General features: G+C 39.7%; 1 non-coding gene across 1 annotated transcript; it reads left to right on the plus strand.

Moving 5' to 3' along the window:
* The first annotated feature begins 19675 nt into the window (after positions 1-19675).
* On the plus strand, positions 19676-19782 carry LOC147374714 (U6 spliceosomal RNA). Its single transcript, XR_015163331.1, has one exon. It is a non-coding gene; the product is annotated as a U6 spliceosomal RNA (small nuclear RNA).
* Positions 19783-20720: the final 938 nt, after the last annotated feature.

Below are 20720 nucleotides of genomic sequence, written 5' to 3' on the forward strand. Positions count from 1 at the left end.
GTGTCAGCTACCCCAAAGGTCAGGTCATTGACATCTTGATGGAAACCAATGGCATCTTTTTTTTTTTTTTTACCTATTTCATTTTTATTTTTTAAATTATCAAAGTACGATAATACATTTATAGGAGACTTGGTAAGTACAGAACAAAGTTACATAAAGATTCACTATGAGTGCACGTGTAAAGTCACTTCAGTCGTGTCTGACTCTCTGCAGCCCTATGGACCATAGCCCACCAGACTCCTCTGTCTATGGGATTCTCTAGGCAAGAACACTTGAGTGGGTTGCCATTTCCTACTCCAGGGGATCTCCCTGACCCAGGGATCAAACTCACATCTCTTACATCTCTTGCACTGGCAGGCAGGTTCTTAACCACTAGTGCCATCCACTATATATTACAATTATTTTTTAGTATATAAATTAATACTTTTAGTTGAAGTTCAATGTCAAAATCTCAAAAATTAATAGAATGTCTATACATAAAAGTAGAAGGATACAGTAGACCTGAAAGGCACTATGAACCAGTTCAACATCCATAAGATTTATACAATTGTCACACAACAGTCCAGCAGAGTAGATGAGAGCCCTGTGGTTGCAATCTCCTCCAGAATTTGCTCTTCTGTGCCTATAGAATGAGTGTGCAACACAACCTCACCAGGTCTTTGCTTTCATCTCTCCCTTTGATCATGCTGTTGCACATCTGTGCATGGGTTTACTACATACACATTTTCATTTTTTAAGGTATCTGTTCAAGTCTGTACCTCCTTTCTGTCAATCATCCATGCTGGTAATGAGCCTGTCACAGAGACCTGCCTTTGCATCTCCTGCTTAAAGAGTGCAACCTCTTCCAGGCCCCTAACCCTGTGTGAGTCCCCACGCTGTCCTCATCTCCAAGGAAGTTTACTCTTTTACGACTTTAAGTCAAGTCGTTGTCACACTAAAGGCAATTTCAGGCAGCTGAAGAGAAGGGGGAATTAGAGTCTGGCCCAAGACATGCCCTTTGGAGTGAGGATATATTTTAGATGTCTTATTGGGGTCTATTGATGGCCTTTAGAAATATGCAGTTGGTAGATCTAACAGTACCTCCAAGTCTGAACCATCCAGGTGTCATTCAGGCAACAAGAGGACACAGTGGAGGGATTCCAAGCATGAGAACATAACAAAGGGTCCTGTGGGAACATGTTCTTCTCCTGGATCTGTCCACTAAACCAGGATGAAGTTGGAAAAATTTCCCTTGAGGAGGGCTCTCTGTAAGTAGAAGCCTGCAGTCCCAGGGGACGGGCACTGGGTGGGTAATACAAGTGTCGCTACAATCAAAAAGCCCTGAGTCAACACAAAGAAGGAGGGTGGGGATGGGTGTAAGTCAGGTCAGGATTTTGCACTGGGCCCACATTTCTATGCCATTTGCAGCAACATGGATGGAAAGATTGACATGCTAAGTGAAATGCCGTACAAAGACAAACATCGTATGATATCACTTATATGTGGAATCTTTATAAAAAATGATACAAATGTACTAACCCACAAAACAGAAACAGACTCACATAGAGAGGAAACAAATTTATGGTTACCAAAGGCAAAACTGGGGGAGGCATAAGTTAGGAGTTTGGATTAACATATTCACATACTAAAATAATATACGCATACATAAAATAAACCACAAGGATCTACTGTATAGCACAGAAAACTGTATTAAATGTTTTGCAATAACCTATAAGGGAAAAGAATCTGAAAAAGAATATATATATATATATGTGTGTGTGTGTGTGTGTGTGTGTGTGTGTGCTCAGTCACTTCAGTAATGTCTGACTCTGCAACCCAATGGACTGTAACCCACCAGGCTCCTCTGTCCATGGAATTCTCAAGGCAAGAATACTGGAGTGGGTTGCCATTTCCAACTCCAGGGGATCTTTCTGACCCAGGGGTCGAACCTGCATCTCTTAGGTTTCCTACATTGGCAGACAGGTGTATTCTTTATCAGTAGCACCACCTGGGAACCAAAAGTGAAAGCCACTCAGTCATGTCCAAGTCTTTGCGACACCATGGACTATACTGTCCATGGAATTCTCCAGGCCAGAATACTGGAGTGGGTGGACATTCCCTTCTCCAGAGGATCTTCCCAACCCAGGGATTGAACACAGGTCTCCAGCATTGCAGGCAGATTCTTTACCAGTTGAGCCACCAGGGAAGCCCAAGAATACTGGAGTGGGTAGCCTATCCCTTCTCCAAGGGATCTTCCTGACCCAGGAACTAAACCAGGATCTTCTGGTTTGTAAGTGGATTCTTTACCAGCTGACCTATATAAATAGCTCATATGTTTATATTATATATTATATATATATAATACGTATATATGTATTATATATATGTATTATATAATATATGTATATTATACTAGCTGAGCTATATAAATAGCTCATATATTTATATATTAAATAGCTATATATTTATATAAATATATAGGCACTAATGTATATTATAATATATATTATATTATATATATAATATATTATTATATTATATATACTAATATGTAGTATGTATAATACATATATATATACTATATTATTGTATAATATGAATGTATAGTATAATATAGTATAGTATAATACTATATATATAATATATAGTATAGTATAATATAATATAGTATAGTATAAATATATAGTATAAATGTATACAATTATACATACTATATATTAGTATATATATTATAGTATATATATTGTACTTTATAGTATATAAAGTATTATAGTATATATTATATATTAGTATATATATTATATTATATATATATAATATAACTTACTCATCTGGTTGTACACCTGAAATTAACACAGCATTGTAAAGCAACTATATTTCAATATGAAATTTTGAAAATTAAATAAAAAATACAAAGCCATAAAAAATAAAATGAAAGAGTCACTTTCTAAAGCAGAAGCACCCTGGTCTGCCTGGCAGCAAAGGCTATTCTGGAATCCATTTGGAATTCCAGGAGTCATGGGCCACCTATTCCAGGTGGGGCTGGTAGCTTCATTAAAAGGCTGATGGTTGAAAGACAGAGCCATCAACACAACTTCTGATTCATTCAGGACTGAAGCACTAAACCTTTCTGCAAGAAGCCTGGTTTTGCAAAACTACAGAGAAAAGGAATTTATTTTAATGAACATTTTTACACCATAGATATATTCCAAGCATACGAATTTCTTTAGGGACAGAGTTGCCTAATATGTATCACTTGCTTTCCCTTTGCCTAGTAATATTAATAATAACATGCCTTTAGTTCATAACCATATAACTCACTGTACTAAACATTTGTGTTTTTTGTCATTTAATTTTTTATCATTTAATTATCACCAGCTATCTCATTTAATTTTATTTAAAAAACTATATAAAGTGGGAACCAATATTATCCCTGTTTTCCAAGAAGAACACTAAGGTTTAAAATGTTTAAGGGATTTTCTCAAAGTCACCTGTACAGCAGTTAGAAAAGGAGGCATTTGGGTTGTGTTTCTCAAACTTCTTTTATGGGGAGGGGAAGGGCTCACACAGCCTTCTCACAAGATATTAAGGCCAAGTATAAATTCCTTTAGTTCTCATGCAAATGTGATATGGAAAACACCTACAAATAACATACCAAACACAAAACCGATATAATTTAAGTTGAATTGTACTTGGATGCGGCAGAGAATGTCATCTTGAATTGCATCACTGTGTCTACGGCCCTGTGTCCGCAATGATTCACGTCTCCCCTCACTTCCCTGTATTGGAACGACTGTGAAACTTCATTAGTGAGTGTGCCGCGGTGCCATCCAGCCTGCTCTAGATGCAAGCACGTCTCTTATAAGTTAATTCACCCTAGTACTTTCCCATTAGCCGGTGACAGTGAAAGAAACATTCCTTGGCACCAATGCAATTATGAGCACAAGTCCATATGTGGGCACTAAATGCTCCTGGCTTGATCAGGTGTCAGCTAGCAATCTCATGGAGAAATCTGGACCCAATTTGAAAACCGTTTTATTATGCTCACCCGCCTGCCACCAATTCTAATCCTAAGCAAAAAGGCACTAATCCCCACTGTGTAATAAATACCAAGACAAAGCAAAATGCAGGGATCAGGAGATGGTACAGAACGCCAACCCATCTGCTGTAAGAGTATATGAAAGGTTTTCTGAAGTGTCCTTCTGGGCTATCTCTTGAAGAAGTTGCCTGGAGAGGGAGAGAAGAGCTTTCCAGGTGAAGGAAACAGTGTAAGAAAAGGCAAGGGAGCATGAAGCAGCATAAATGTATGTACAAATCAGAAAATATATATATATATAGATATCTACAACGAGGAGGGAGAGTAGGCTGGACAGGCACGTACAAGCAGGTCCTGAGGCGTCCATCTCTGTACCTACTTACAGTACATCTGCACCTGCATGTACATCCACATCTGTGTCTGTTTTCACATCTTCATCTACATCTCCTTCCCCACCTGTGCCCCCAGCTCTGTGTCTACATCAGCATCTCCTTGTGCATCTATATCTGTGTCTACTTCTATTTCTATGTCCCCAAGTACTCTTGCCTAGAAAATCCCATGGACGGAGGAGCCTGGTGGGCTGCAGTCCATGGGGTCGCTAAGAGTCAGACACGACTGAGAGACTTCATTTTCACTTTCATGCATTGGAGAAGGAAATGGCAACCCACTCTAGTGTTCTTGCCTGGAGAATCCCAGGGACAGGGGAGCCCGGTGGGCTGCCGTCTATGGGGTCGCGCAGAGTCGGACATGACTGAAGCGACTTAGCAGCAGCAAGTGCCCCTGGCCCACACAATAAAAGAGAGGAAAGCAAGACAAGGCAATGCTCTTAAGTATTTCTAGTTTCCATTATCCTCTGTACCAGCTATACAGAGAGCACCTCTGCTGTGTTTGAAATAGAAACATCATGACCTCTGATGAGGCCATCTTTCCCTATTACCCTGACATCCACCTTAGTGTCAGTTTTCTACTTCCTGCCAGGCCAGGGCTGCAGCTCACAGGGCTTTTCAGGTGACAAGAGCAGGGCTTGGAGCTCTTATTTCCCACCACTGGCACTTGCTTGTATTATGCAGCCACAGTTTGCTAGGTCCTTTCAATTATTTTCTTACCTCCCCATGCTCTGATCATTGCAGCTCTCATGGCCACATTCCTTAAAGCAATAACTTTCATTCACAATAATGTTTCTTTAATAGTGGAATGTTGGCCAATATTCATGTACACTTAAATTGCACAGTGTTTTCTTCATCCCAGAGCCTGTGCCAATACTAAATAGGTTAATTTAGTAAAAGCAGAGAAGCATAAAGAAGAAAATAAACATGACCCATGAACCTCCCTCTCAGAGTAGTTCCTTTGCATATCAGAAATATCAAATTCTGACTGTCACCATTAACATTAAAACATAAAAATATCTATACAAATTTGAATATATTGGAAAATAACTTAACATCTGTGTACTGTTTCTTTATAGGCATCCCTGGTGGCGTGGTGGTAAAGAATCTGCCTGCCAATGCAGGAGACTCAGGTTCGATCCCTGGGTTAGGAAGTATATTGATGAACAGATGTGTCTTCTTTCTCTCTGAAACATTTTTTAATGGGTATAAAGTCTCCAGGGCCAAAAAAAAAAAAAAAGGCAGAATATGACAGTCCATTTAAAAACAATTCCAAAAATAATAGCCCTGCTGCACCAGGACAAAAATCTTTATGAATTTTTTAATTCAACAAGAATATATTGAGGAATTTCTCTACGCAGAAGTTCTAGGCTTGGGGAATCAGCAGTGATACTAGATGTTTTATAAAAACTGTTACATCATTCAATCTTTAAAACAATCATTAAAGATAAATCATTATTATTTTTCCCTAGCAATGAAAAACTGAGGGAGCAAAGAGTCTAAGTTGCTTTCCCAAAGATCTTACCCAGAAAGGGCTGGTCACCAAGCTGTGCTCCTGTGTTGACTTGAGGCAGAGGGTCCTGCCTCCACCACCAGAACTGGGAGTGGATGTCACCTGTTCCAAAAGACTTGTTTCTGCACCTCCCCTTTTTTTGTTTTTCTCCGTCACAGCATGTTCTTTGCTACTATCCACTGTAACCTTCCTCAACATGAAACTGTGTGTGTGTGCAGACACATATATACACAGAAATGCAAGCATCTGATAAATTTGTTGCTCCACTCAGTCCAGCACTGAGGAGGCAGAATCATGTGCCCCTGACAAAGATGACCAGGTCCTAATGCCTGAAGTGTGTCAATCACTCAGTCATGTCCGACTCTGCGACCCCATGGACTATAGCCCACCAGGCACCTCTGTTCAAGGGATTTTCCAGGCAAGAATACTGGAGTGGGTTGTCATTCCCTTCTCCAGGGGATCTTCCTGACCCAGGGAACAAACTGGGATCTCCTGTATCACACACAAATTCTTTACCATCTGAGCTACTAGGAAAGGCTCAGGAACCTGTGAACATTATGACATTACCTGCAAGGAGGAAGTAAGGTTACAGATGGAATTAATGTTGCCTATCAGCTGACTTTAGAATGAAGATATGACCCATTATTATCCTGGCAGGACCAATGTAATCTCAAGGATCCCTGAAATGGGAAGGGGAGACATGGAATCTGAGTCAGTGCCAAAGTGGTGCTGGATGAGAAGGACTAACCCCACCATCGCTAGCTTGAGGATGCAGTCATCCTCTCAAGGAGAAGAAGCCAGACTACAGATGCTTCCCAGAAGGAAAGCAGCCCACAACCCCTAGATGTTAACCAGGTAAGAGCTATTTCGGACTCCTAGGCTTCAGAACTACAAGATCAGACATTTCTGTGTCTTAAGTCACCACATGCATGCCAACTGATGTAAACATCTCAGCCCCCAGCCTAGAGAACTGAGCACACAGAAATGGCCAAGTAAGAGCCTCAAACTGCCTCTGCAGAAAGGTGCTTTTACCCTGCCTTGAATCCCACAGTGAGCCCACGAACTGATGCCTTCTTCATGCCTCACCTGGAGTGTTTCTGTGGCCTCTAGACACAGGCTGTCTATCTTCAGGTGAGACTTTCTGAAGTTGAGATCTAATTAATGTCTTATCTTCCTGCTCGAAGTCTATGAATGGTCCCTCACAGTCTTTTCCGAGCAACAACAGTGTGACCATAACTACGCTACCTTCTCTATAACTTTGGGTTGTGTGTATCCAAACCAAAGCACTAGTCCTTGGCCATGGAGACCCTACGAATTCCCACTGGAGCCCTCTGTCTGGATCCCTCTGCCCTCTTCTCCTTGGGCTCCCACCTGTGTTGGAAAAAGGCATCTGAGCACTGCCCCAACCCTACTTCACAGCACATGATGACATACTGGCTCCCAGGATCAGTAGCTGTGAGGCGGAGACAGACATCTTTAATAACTGAAAGTTCCGCACATGCCAGCCAACTGGGAAACCACTGGTCCCTTCATTACCTTTCAATGCACCCCACTGTTCTGTGAAGACTTCCTAAGCCAGAAAAGTCCTCTCCCTCCTTTGAAATGGAATGTCACTTTAACTGTACTTCTGCCTGTCAAACTTAACAGGTTTTAGCTTTCGTTGTGTATTTCTTACCCACCAGCAGGGTACTGGTCTGCAGGAAGAGTTCCTGCCCGCACAAGCAGATGTTACAAGGCCCTGCAGGCCCACATTTCACTATGCACCCAACTACAGCATCATCGAAAGGGATTCTTGAATGAGCAGTAAAAAACCATCACCAAGTCTGCACTTTACAGTATGCATAAATCATTTCATTTAATTACCTGAAACTGCCAGGAGACCATGCATCTCAGCCTCATTTTATAGACAACGAAACTAGGCTCAGTGACTTTAAATAATGTGCCCGAGGGTCTGAGGCAGGACTCAAGCTTGGATCCCACGATTGCTGATCTGCGCTGGTCTAAAGTGGCCTTCCCTGTCCAGGAATAAAAAGCCTGCTCTGTCTAGATTATATCTTTCAGATCCAGAAGTTTCTCCAGGTTCTGCTTTCAGCTCTCCATCCTGAAACTGCTCACTTACACAAACAGCGCCTCCCCAGTTTCTCTCCTGTCTCCTGGTTCCAAGATTCTCTGCCAAGCCCTCTTGGAGGCACAACTTCACTGGACAGTTTCCTGCTGCAAACTGTCTCCAGGATCCTTCCTCAAGGCTTCAAGCTTCTCCCACAGCTGGTCTAGTGGCTCAAACTCCCAACCAGGACCCTGAAACTTGGATTTTTGGGGGAGGGAGCCACAGTTAAAGAAAGTTCTTTGCACAGAAGAGAGCCAAGTGGATGTCTGTTCATCTGGCAAATGGTTGTAATGAAGCAACTGCTGTACAGATGGGTCCACGCATTCTCTCTCTCAACCCCTTCCCTTACTACTCCATCACCAGATCCACAACCAGGCTGGAACACTGGGAAGACCAATGACGACAGAGAGATTTTTACGGTTACAAGGACCATTGCTGAATAGTAAACTCTGTGGAAATTATACTGCCACAAATCTGGGAGTGAAATAAATGAAATCAATAGCAAGGCAAGAAGTGAGTAATAGAACCAGCTCAGAACTAGAAGCAGGTTTAACTGTGTCCTCGGAGCATCCTGCTCCGGTCTCTGCTGCCTACTTAAAATGCAATAGACACAAAAGTGGGCAGCTTACTCAGTATCACTTCTCTCTTCCCGGGGAATCAGGTACCACCATCTAGTCATTAGCACTGGGATGCAAGCTTTTAGGTTAAAGCTTCAGCTCCAGTTATTCCAGGGGACTTCAGGGAGACTCTCACTATAATCAGCAGCTTGAATCTTGTTTGTGCTTGTTTTTTTCCTGGCTAGTGTTCATCCTTTTGCAATTAGTCCATTCATTCCTTAATCAGGAAATGTTTATTGAGCGTCTCCTCTGTCCCAGGGCCCTGCTCCTTAGAGACATTCAAGATGAAGGTGACAGACTTGCATGATGGAAAACCCACACACTGAGGGTGACTAGAAGTTCGTGTTTGCCTGGGAATAATGCATTTCCTCAGTTCTATCAGTGCTGAAACTGACAAAGTCCTGAGTGAACCTGGACACCAAGCCAGGCCCACCTCCCTGTTTCAGGGCTCCCACTCTCCAGTAGGTCATGTCATGGCTTGGTGCCCCTGGCACCCATTCCCAAAGCCTGAAATCACTGTGGGATGGTGTCTGGTAATGTCCATACTCATTACCCAGTCTGTATTGCCATAGCCTCCCAGACTTCTGACAATGACTGACCCAGAAAGGCCAAGCCACAGACAAACCTGAGTCAGCCAGGCTGCTGCTTCAGGTCAGATGAGCTGAAATGTCCTAGAGGTCAAGTCTGGGCAGGTCATCCTGACCATGTGCAGAGGAAAGGGGGCAGGAGAACAGTTACTAGAGACACAGACACAACAGAGACCACACAACCCCAGAAACTTACAAAAGAGCAGGCTTCAGATTCTTACTTTCCAGTTTTGGGGAATAGGGAGATGCAGAGATGAGAAGTGTCATGAAGAACCTGAAAGATAGAAAAAGGGGCTTCAGATCCCAATTTTCTAGTGTCCAGGCAAAAATGAATTTCTTCAATGAACCAATACATATGGAATGGTGAAGTCAGTACATGGTAAATTGGCCACTATTATATGTGGCATCCATAAGATTGTTGAAATGTTGTAAAATGTAATAAATACTTTGAGTCCACCTTAGCAAAGACTATGGAAATTTACACAGAACATTGTGTTTCCTCTTTCTGAAACTTACAGAATTGTGGATGGTAGGCATCTTACTATTCAAACTAATCAGATGCACATAAAGGTTGTTTTCAGGATCCATTGATATCCAAACACATGCCAGCTTCAGTGTTTCTCTTCTTGCTTGTTAATCATATAACTCTGCATAGTTAGGTTTGGGCCCAGATCAGAGAAAGTTTCATACTTTATAAGGATGGCTTATTTTTAAGCCTGAGGGTCTCTGGCTGATAGACACTCAACCAGAGCATGACACTCACCCTGGTCATGAGTCATAAATTAAGCATGAGCAACAACAAAAAAGAGTTTAATTCTAATACTCAGAACCATAAACCTGACAAAATCTATGACTCAAATGGCTAAGCTGGCATAAAGCAGAGTTCAATTCAATACAAAGGACTTCCTTGAAGTCTTATCAGTTCAGTGGCTCTTTGCGACCCTATGGACTGTAGCATGCCAGGCTTCCCTGTCCATCACCAAATCAAACTCATGTCCATAGAGTTGGTGATGCTATCCAACCATCTCATCCTCTGTCGTCCCCTTCTCCTCCCACCTTCAATCTTTCCCGGCCTCAGGGTCTTTCCAATGAGTCAGTTCTTCATATCAGGTGGCCCAAAGTGTTGTAGTTTCAGCTTCAATAATCAGCCCTTCCAATGAATATTCAAGACTGATTTCCTTTAGGATTGACTGGTTGGGTCTCCTTGCAGTCCAAGGGACACTCAAGAGCAAGTCTCCAGCAAGTCTGGGTCAGTCTCTTGTGGGGACACTGTTCCTTCCTCCTGGGTCCTGGTGCATACAAGGTTTTGTTTGTGCCCTCCAAGAGTCTGTTTCCCCAGTCCTGTGTAAGTTATGGTGGCTCTGTGGTGGGGTTAATGGTGACCTCCTCCAAGGGGGCTTGTGCTATACCCTCCATAAGCCTCATATCCTTATTCATCAGAGGGCAGACAGAATGAAAATCACAATCACAGGGAACTAATCAAACTGATTTCATGAACCACAGCTTTGTTTAACTCAATGAAACTATGAGCCATGCATGTGGGGCCACCCAAGACAGATGGGTCATGGTGGAGAGTTCTGACAAAATGTGGTCCACTGGAGAAGGGAGTGGCAAACCACATCAGTATTCCTGCCTTGAGAACCCCATGAACAGTATGAAAAGGCAAAAAGATAGGACACGTAAAGGTGAATTCCCCAGGTCTGTAGGTGCCCAATATAATAGAATCTTAGAAGAATCTTAGCTAGAACCTTAGAAGAAATGGAGTAGCCATCCTAGTAAACAAGGTTCCAAAATGCAGTACTTGGATGCAATCTCAAAAATGACAGAATGATCTCTGTTCATTTCCAAAGTAAACCGTTCAATATCACAGTAATCCAAGTCTATGCCTGACCAGTAAGGTTGATGAAGCTGAAGTTGAATGGTTCTATTAAGACCTACAAGACCTTCTAGAACTAACACCCAAAAAAGATTTTCTTTTCATTAAAGGGGACTGGAATGCAAAAGTAGGAAGTCAAGAGATACCCAGAGTAACAGGCAAATTTGGCATTGGAGTACAGAATGAAGCAGGGCAAAGGCTAATAAAGTTTTGCCAAGAGAATGCACTGGTCATAGCAAACCCTCTTCAAGCAATGCAAGAGAAGACTCTACACATGGACTTCACCAGATGGTCAATACCAAAATTAGATTGATTATTTTTCTTTGCAGCCAAAGAAGGAGAAGTTCTGTATAGTCAGCAAAAACAAGACTGGGAGCTGACTGTGGCTCAGATCATGAACTCTTTATTGCCAAATTCAGACTTAAATTGAAGAAAAGTAGGGAAAACCACCAAACCATTCAGGTTTGACCTTAATGAAATCTCTTATACAGTGAAAGTGACAAATAGATTCAAGGGATTAGATCTGATAGACAGAGTGCCTGAAGAACTATGGACAGAGTTTTGTGACATTGTACAGGAGGCAGTGATCAAGACCATTCCCAAGAGAAAGAAATGCAAAAAGGCAAAATGGTTGTCTGAGAAGGCCTTACAAATAGCTGTGAAAAGAAGAGAACTGAAAGGCAACGGAGAAAAGGAAAGATATACCCATTTGAATGCAGAGTTCCAAAGAATAGCAAGGCAAGATAAGAAAGCCTTCCTCAGTGATCAGTGCAAAGAAATAGAGGAAAACAAGAGAATGGGAAAGACTAGAGATCTCTTTAAGAAAATTAGAGATACCAAGGGAATATTTCATGCAAAGATAGGCACAATAAAGGACAGAAATGGTATGGACCTAACAGAAACAGAAGATATTAAGAAGAGGTGGCAAGAATACACAGAAGAACTATACAAAAAAGATCTTTATGACCCAGATAATCACGATGGTGTGGTCACTCATCTAGAGGCAGACATCCTAGAATGTGTAGTCAAGTGGGCCTTAGGAAGCATCATTATGAACAAAGCTAGTGGAGGGGATGGAATTCCAGTTGAGCTATTTCAAATCCTAAAAGATGACACTGTGAATGTGCTGCACTCAATATGCCAGCAAATTTGGGAAATCATAAGCCAGGAGGCTTTTGAAATTACCTCTCTCCATGTGTTAGTTTTTCTCTGAGTTATCAGCGTGGGCTTGGAAGTTTCAAGATGAAAAATAAGGGGCACATTATGTTGAAATGTTCTCAAATGACTGGGCTCACCTATCCCTGGTAGGAAGACTGACAAAGAAGTTGGGTGGACAAGTGTCACCAAGGCTTAGCAGACCCATGCCTGGGAGGGACAGTCAGAAATAAGCTAAGGTGAGGACCAGAAGGCTGAGGAGAGCAAGGCCCTTTTCTTGTCTATTACTGTCTGGAGCTGCAGTTGCTGTGGTTGTGAACTGCACAGAGGGTCACCCAGAGGGGCTGAATCCCAGCCCACCTCCCATCACTAAGCTCTGTACTCTGGCACCAGCCTACTCACTGGGTAGGAAGGGGTGCCTTTACTAATTCACTGTATATATGCAAAGTCACTCAAGCAATCAATCAAAAATTAATAAATAATTTCTTATCAGATAAAGAATCAATTTCCCAAATAATTTTTTTAAATAGCTTCAAAATTATGACTTTTTCATTAAAAGAAAGCATTTGAGAGGAAGAGAGCAACAGCCTTGATTTTGTATTATAAATTCTTATGTACTGTTTATTTCATATGATTTTTCTAGTAGTCATTACAGATGTGAGAGTTGGACCATAGAGAAGGCTGAGTGCCAAATAATTGATGCTTTCAAACTGTGGTGCTGGAGAAGACTCTTGAGAGTCCCTTGGACTACAAGGAGATCAAACTGGTCAATCCTAAAGGAAATCAACCCTGAATTTTCAATGGAAGGACTGATGCTGAAGCTGAAGTATTGGGCTGAAGCGCCAATACTTGGGCCACCTGATTCAAAGAGACAACTCATTGGAAAAAACCCTGATGTTGGGAAAGATTGAGAGCAGGAGGAGATGGGGTCTGATAGAAGATAAGATGGTTGGATGATATCATCAAATCAATGGATATGAATTTGAGCAAACTCCAGAGATAGTGAAGGACAGGGAAGCCTGGCATGCTGCAGTCTGCAGGGGTGGAAAGAGTCAGACGTGACTTAGTTGAACAACAACAGCTTGAAAAGTACCTATTCCTCTCACCAGTCCCCAAAAGTCAGCCTACAGTGATGCATGGATGGCCCTCAGCTCAATGAGAACAAAGGCCATTGTATCATGATATTAACTTTTTTTTCAGTTAGAATAAATGTTCTTTAATCAAATCATAATGTGAAGTTGAGAGGGAGGATTAATTACAAGGATTCATGGGCCATGGGAGTGGAATCCTATCCCAACCAAGCTGTGTTTGCATGAATTTTTTTTTAAATTCAGCTTAGCTAGTTGTCCTAAAGACTTTCTTTTCTGTTTCTGAAAATTGGAATGAACCCTTAGCATGAACAGTGGAATTGAGTTTTCATTTTTTGGTAAAAGGAACAAAGCCATGGCCTTCAGGTAGATACACACTGTAAGCACCTCCTTGGCAAGATTCAACACATGTCATTGGAAGATATTTAGAGGAGGAGGTGGGATGCAGTGTTTCAAGTAGTGAATTACTAAGTCACTTCTGAATTTAAAGAAAACAAAATGGGAGTTGAAGAATAAATAGGCTTCCAATTGGCTGCTACCACTAAAAAAAACATTTTTTAAAACAAAGGAACAAAAATTTCAATCAAATAATAAACAAAAAATACTTGTCAGATATAAAGACAATCATCTCCAAGAATATGAAGCAAATTTGCTTCAAAGTGACGGCTCTGAGGTAGATAGAAAGTACATGAGGAGTAAGAGATAAACTCTTCCTATTTGGGAATGCTAAAGTGATTTCTATGATATAAAGTGATAGCATATGTTAATTTGTTATATTTAATTATATTTTTATAAAATTTAAGCTATCAGCCTTATGATTATGTTTCTACTTTATTTGTTTAGATTACATCAGTCTTTGAATCCAAAGCCTTGAAACCACTTTATAGACTTATAAATTGCTACCTTCATCAATTTGACACCAAATATGGTTGGGAAAAAATGGAATATGAATTAGATAATGCTCAACTCTTCAAATAGCTCTAAAGAAGAAAACCTAGGTCAGTTAAGAGAACTTTCTTAACTGTCCTGGAACTAAATCTGGTAGCTACATTCTCACCAGTAAAATTCTTATAAGCATTCAGTTGATATATTCATTTCTTCTTTCAATTAGAGAAGACAAAAATCCTTACAGAAATAAAACAGAAACCAGGTCATACGACTTACCCAGAGGAAGGGCTGCAAGTGGAAGTAAATGATTTCTCTCTTTTGTTATGAAATTACAGTCTTGACATTTTAAGCATTACACGGCATATGCCACTACCATGAGGAGCACATATTATGAACTTACCAGAAAAAGATATCCTTTGCTTTCTTTGAAGTATCTCTGGAGAAATAAATATTTTACCATGGAGACAAATAGATTCTAATTATCAGCTCTCCCAAGAAACAGAGTCTCCATTACTTCCAGCAAATTCCTGTTCTCAAAGCTGCTCTGACCAGTAAACCCTGTTTATCCTCAGACACACCCATTAGTGCCTGGTCCTAGGGTAGTGTAGTCAAGAGAAATCTGAATACAGTTTGCCCTCTATGTTCATGCATGCATGCTCAGTCACCTTAGTTATGTCTGAGTCTCTGCAACCCAATGGACTTTACCCCAAGAAGCTCCTCTGTCCATGGGATTCTCCAGGTAAGAATACTAGAGTAAGTTGCCATGCTGTCCTCCAGAGGATCTTCGCAACCCAAGGATCAAACCTGTGTTTCCTGCATCTCCTGTGGGCAAATTGAAGGCAAATTCTTTACCCACTAAGCCATCTGGGAAGTCTCAAGTGCCCTTCAGAAAATCTTCAAAGATATGAATATGCATGCCAGACAATGTATTTCAGTTATTGTACTTTTCAAGATACTGCACTGTAAGATTACAAATGTTTTTTTGTGTTTGTTTTTCATGTATTATTTGTGTGAAAAGCATTGTAAACCTATTACAGTATAGTAGTCTATGGTTTATTGTGTTAGTTGGGTACTTGGACTAACCTTGTTGGACTTACAAGAAAATTGAACTTAATGTACTCTCAGAATGGAACTCGTTTTTATGTAGGGGACCACAAGAAAGAACTCCCTCCAACCTGTGTTAAGGCCAGAGTATCAAAGAACCTTACAGTCAACCATTTGTATGAATCCATACTAATTTAATCATGAACAAAGTTAAAAATTCACATCTGCTGTAAACACAAAATTGATAAAATTTTTTTTGGAAATTTATTCCAAAATATGCTTTAAGACCTTAAAATTAAGACACCCTGTGGCCTAATAGTTTCATTTGCTTCTAGAAAAAAAATGTTTAGTTTGTTATCAGAAATACAGGCAGATATTTATATAGTGACCACACTTTTGTATTTAAGAGCAAAAAAGGAGAATCTCCAATATAAAATAATGGATAAGTACTGTATAGTTTACCCATAAATTGCAGTCACAAAATGAAATTAATTTTACTTTTAAAAGCAAGTAAATGATGTAGGTAATTCATATGATAGAATGTTAAGTGAAAAACAAGGATGGAGAATTAATATGCTAAATGGTTTCAATTTTATAAAAGTATATCATAACTCTCTATCTCTTAAAGAGGTGGAATTTGATTTGCATTTTTTTTCTTTGTAACATCCACAGTTCTAAAATTGCATACAAGGATCATTCATCCACTGCTAGAGGAATTCTCTCTTTTTTGAGTTTTTGCTTATCCAATCCACACACTTGTATACCCAATTTTGTTTGAAGAGAAATTTTTATTTTGCCTCTTCAAGGTCAAAGCCTGGTCGCAGGTACAAAAGTCAAGTGACACTCAATTTCCCAAGATGCTATTTGTCCAAAGTATCAGTTTGATGTGAATCTCCACACTGTGTGCCCTCCAAGACAATATACTTGTTTCAAAATCCATGTTAGGATAAAATTGCTTCCTATTTTTTTTTCTTCTGCAAAGTGGCTTCCAAGCACAGTACAAGCGCTAATAATTTGCACAGTCGTCACAGAACTGCCAAACTGGCAAGTCCTGAATTTGCAGCTGTTACAGTTCCTATTTGCTTTAGTAATATGTACATTTTATTATGGAAAAGACCACAATGCATAAAGTTAACTCTGGTTTCTATTTACAGATGTGAGCTATTGGAATTGTCTGCTTGATGCTTACATTTGCTTGCTATCAATAGAGTATTGGTTATATCACAATGTACTCAGGAGAGTACAAAGCTTTAAAGTAGTTATATTCAGGTAGTGAAAGATGAGGTTATTGTCTTTCTGATTAGGAAAGAAAATGGTGTCACTGTCATTGTTTAGTCAAATTATATAGTTGCAATTATGTTGGCACTAGAGTCGGATTGATGCCCTTGGTTCTATTCCATAAACCACTCAAATGAGGAAATTGATCTCCAAAGAAACAATGTGATTTTCCCCAAGATTATATGTTGCTAATGTAGCACAGGGAGGTCTAGAACTTAAATCCTCCTGACAGAGCCAGCGCTTTCATTATGCTACATCTCTTTTGAGACAGTCAAACAGAGAAAAAAATCAAACCAGTGATGATATATTGGTAATAAGCAATAATATTAGCACAGGCCATTGACTGAGGGCATTAGTATTAGAAATGGTAAAATGTATTCACATATAAAAATGGAAAAATTAAAAAATCCTGTGATCCTGAATATAATGCCTTCATGTAAATAAAATTATATAGTATCTATGTCTTTATGTGTGGCTTATTTCCCTCAATTACACTTGGAAAACAAGTCATTCCTTATTTATCACTTTATGATTTTCCATTCCATCAACATATCACAATTCCTTTATCCATTTTATTGTTGAATCATCATGCTTCTTAATTATGCATTCTTTTTTTTGCGTTTGTTAAAAATGTCAATCCCTTCTTCTAGATAATTTTAAAGGTTTGCTTATTGATCTATTTATGGCTAAATAAATGTCTTTTTCTAGTTTACTTTTCATAATATATTATCATTTGTTTTCTTTTTCTTCAGGAGTTCCTTTCCTTCTTAGATGAATTGACATTGTTATTTTCTATTTCATTATATTTTCTAAACTTGTTTTGATCCATGGTGGTTCTTAATTTTATCTTAATTATCACTGATTTGCAAGCTTATTCTACTCTTTAATTGCCTCCAAATCCAATTTCTTTAGTTAATTAAAGCCTTCCTTTCAATATATTCTTTGTTTCTGCCTATTTTTTATATATAAATACTCTTCCAATCAAATTGAGAATAGATAAAAGGCATTCTATATCTTTATTATTGAAACATTTTCAAATGGATGATTTTCCTAACAACCCTAAACATTAATCAAATTTTTTTCAGATGACTGACTATACATTAATTATTAAATGTGATATAAAGTACCACCTCCACATGGTATTTTTTCATTGAACTACTCAACTCCGCCACTGAATGTCTCACAGAAGTTATTTCATATATGACATAAGTAGATTGTAAACTTTGAAAGTGCAATTCACTGTGTTAGCAACATCAGCTAAATAAGATTAGTATTACAACAAGGGTAACACTAGATAAACCTGTTATTTAACACCACAGTGTCATTTTCACTTAGTTAAGGCAGCATTAATGGCTCTGTTTGCATGACAACACTGCCGTATGGTCACCACTTTAGCCCCACTTAAACTCGAGGAGTGCTCAGAAATCAAGCCCAGCTCTGGATTCAGGGGAAAGGAAATGATGAGGAAACCCCGGCAGTCCCTGCCCTAGTCCTCTCTTCTTGTGCCCAAACATTCATTTCATTCTTCCTCTCAAACAAAGGGACACTTGCTCCTACCCCAAGGAACGTACTTCACTTCTTACCTAAATTCCAAAATCAGTTGAGATTCCAAAGCTTCTGGGTGATACAGGATATTCACCTTCAAGTGCAGATGGGCAGTTCATGTGTTGATGATCTGTCAACCAAAGGGGCCGTGTGATCATAACACCCCTATGCTCTGGGTACTGGGAGGTGGGGGACAAGGCAACCTCTGCCCACTCTCCCTCAGAGCCTCGGACAAACTAATCTCCTAGATCCAGAGCTATCCCAGGTCCTGATGGATGGAGAATTTCCCTGATTATCTCCATTTTTGTTTGGGGGAAGGATCTCCACAGTTCTCTCTCCTTCACATCCCATTGCTCCACCAATTTAGAAGTTTCAGCTTGTTTTCACCCTGTAGAGTCACATCAGACCAGTCATTCTAGATTTTGCTTTCTTTCCTGGCTGCCCGGTTTCTAGACTTGACTCATAGTTTGTGGGAATCTAAGTAATGGCAACCCACTCCAGTGTTCTTGCTTGGAGAATCCCAGGGATGGGGGAGCCTGGTGGGCTGTCGTCTATGGGGTTGCACAGAGTCGGACACAACTGAAGCAACTCAGCAGCAGCAGCAGCAGCAGCAAGTGTCTCATACTTTAACATTTCTAACAGTTGAATGCAGATTTGCACAAACCAGTGAATTCATATTTTCCAAGTGACTGACACTTATCGTTACAAAAATCATACATGATATTCAATACATTTTTTAAAAGATACATCCAGAGAATAAGCTATATAAATGCAGCAGTGTATATAAAGTTCTTGGCAACTAAACTTTAAGAAAAAGACAGTATATCTCAGGAATTCCTTGGTGGTCTAGTGGTTAGGATTCTGAACTTTCAGTGACATTGCCCAGGTTCAATCCCTGGTCAGGGAACTAAGACCCAGCAAGCAATGTGAACTGCTCCCCACGCTCCAGGCAGGGAAAAAAAAAAAAAAGGAAAGAAAGAAATTACTCCATGCCCAGTGTTGGTAGAAAATCAAGAGAGAAAGTCTTTAATTACAACTACAATTAGCATCTACAATGAGAATGCTTTTAAAACTCTAGTCCATTTTCAAGCTACATGTAGGTCTGTCTGAGGTCATATTGCCTTTGTATTTACTTCAACCAAAACAATATATTGCAATAGATTGAATTTGGAAACAGGTGGGTGAATCCAGCATTGTCCTGTTAATTTAGACGTAAAAGACATTTGCAAACAAACCATACCATTTTTCTATTTTTCTGGATTTATATCTATATTATTACTTCCTTTTTTATTGAAGTATAGTTGATTTATACTCCCAGAATTTACTTAAACTCATATCCATCGAGTCGGTGATGCCATCCAGCCATCTCATCCTCTGTGATCCCCTTCTCCTCCTGCCCACAATCCCTCCCAGCATCAGAGTCTTTTCCAGTGAGTCAACTCTTCGCATGAGGTGGCCAAAGTATTGGAGTTTCAGCTTTAGCATCAGTCCTTCCAAAGAACACCCAGGGCTGATCTCCTTTAGAATGGACTGGTTGGATCTCCTTGCAGTCCAAGGGACTCTCAAGAGTCTTCTCCAGCTCGCTTCGGCAGCACATATACTAAAATTGGAACGATACAGAGAAGATTAGCATGGCCCCTGCGCAAGGATGACACACAAATTCGTGAAGCGTTCCATATTTTTTATACCTGTGGCGGATTCATTTTGATATTTGGCAAAACTAATACAATTATGTAAAGTTTAAAAATAAAATAAAATTGGAAGAATAAAAAAATAAAAAAAATAAAAAATAAATAAAAAAAAAAAACTTAAAAAAAAAAAAAAAAGAGTCTTCTCCAACACCACAGTTCAAAAGCATCAATTCTTTGGTGCTCAGCTTTCTTCACAGTCCAACTCTCACATCCATACATGACCACTGGAAAAACCATAGCCTTGACTAGATGGACCTTTGTTGGCAAAGTAATGTCTCTGATTTTTAATAGGCTGTCTAGGTTGGTCATAATAAGTGTGTATATATATATATTCTTCTCCATTATGGTTTATCATAGGATATTGAATATAGTTCCTTGTGCTATATGGTAGGACCTTGTTTATCCATCCTATATACAATAGTTTGCACCTGCCAATCCTAAACTCTCATCCATCACTCCTTACCTCCCTCCCCCTTGGCAACTGCAAGTTTGTTCTCTATGTCTGTGAGTCTATTTCTGCTTTGCAGATACATACAAAATGCCATTTTTCTATTTTTGTTATAGAAAATATAGTTATATTTCATGATAAATATATTAATGGGCTAGATTTATTATTGTTTTTTTACATAAATTAACTAAGATTTTCAAGGTTCTCAGTTTAATTTCCTATATAGCAAATATAAATACACAGAATACATACCAATAAAAGCATTTTAGGGTCACCAACAAGTTTCCAAAGTGTAAAGGGACCCTGAGAACAAGAGGACTACTGGTCTAGAAGTCAGTCCAGGAAGAAACAGAAGTGGGATTTGTGATACATCACGTCTCTGCTAGAAACACTACAGAATTCATCTTTCCATGTGGAATCCTCTGTCATGAAAATCCCTAACACCTGAGGAAAGACAACTGCAGTCATCTGTGATATGAGAA

This window comes from Bos grunniens, chromosome 4 (genome assembly GCF_055505025.1).
Source record: "Bos grunniens cultivar Pamir isolate PY7600 chromosome 4, Bosgru_T2T1.0, whole genome shotgun sequence".
Lineage (NCBI taxonomy): Eukaryota > Metazoa > Chordata > Mammalia > Artiodactyla > Bovidae > Bos > Bos grunniens.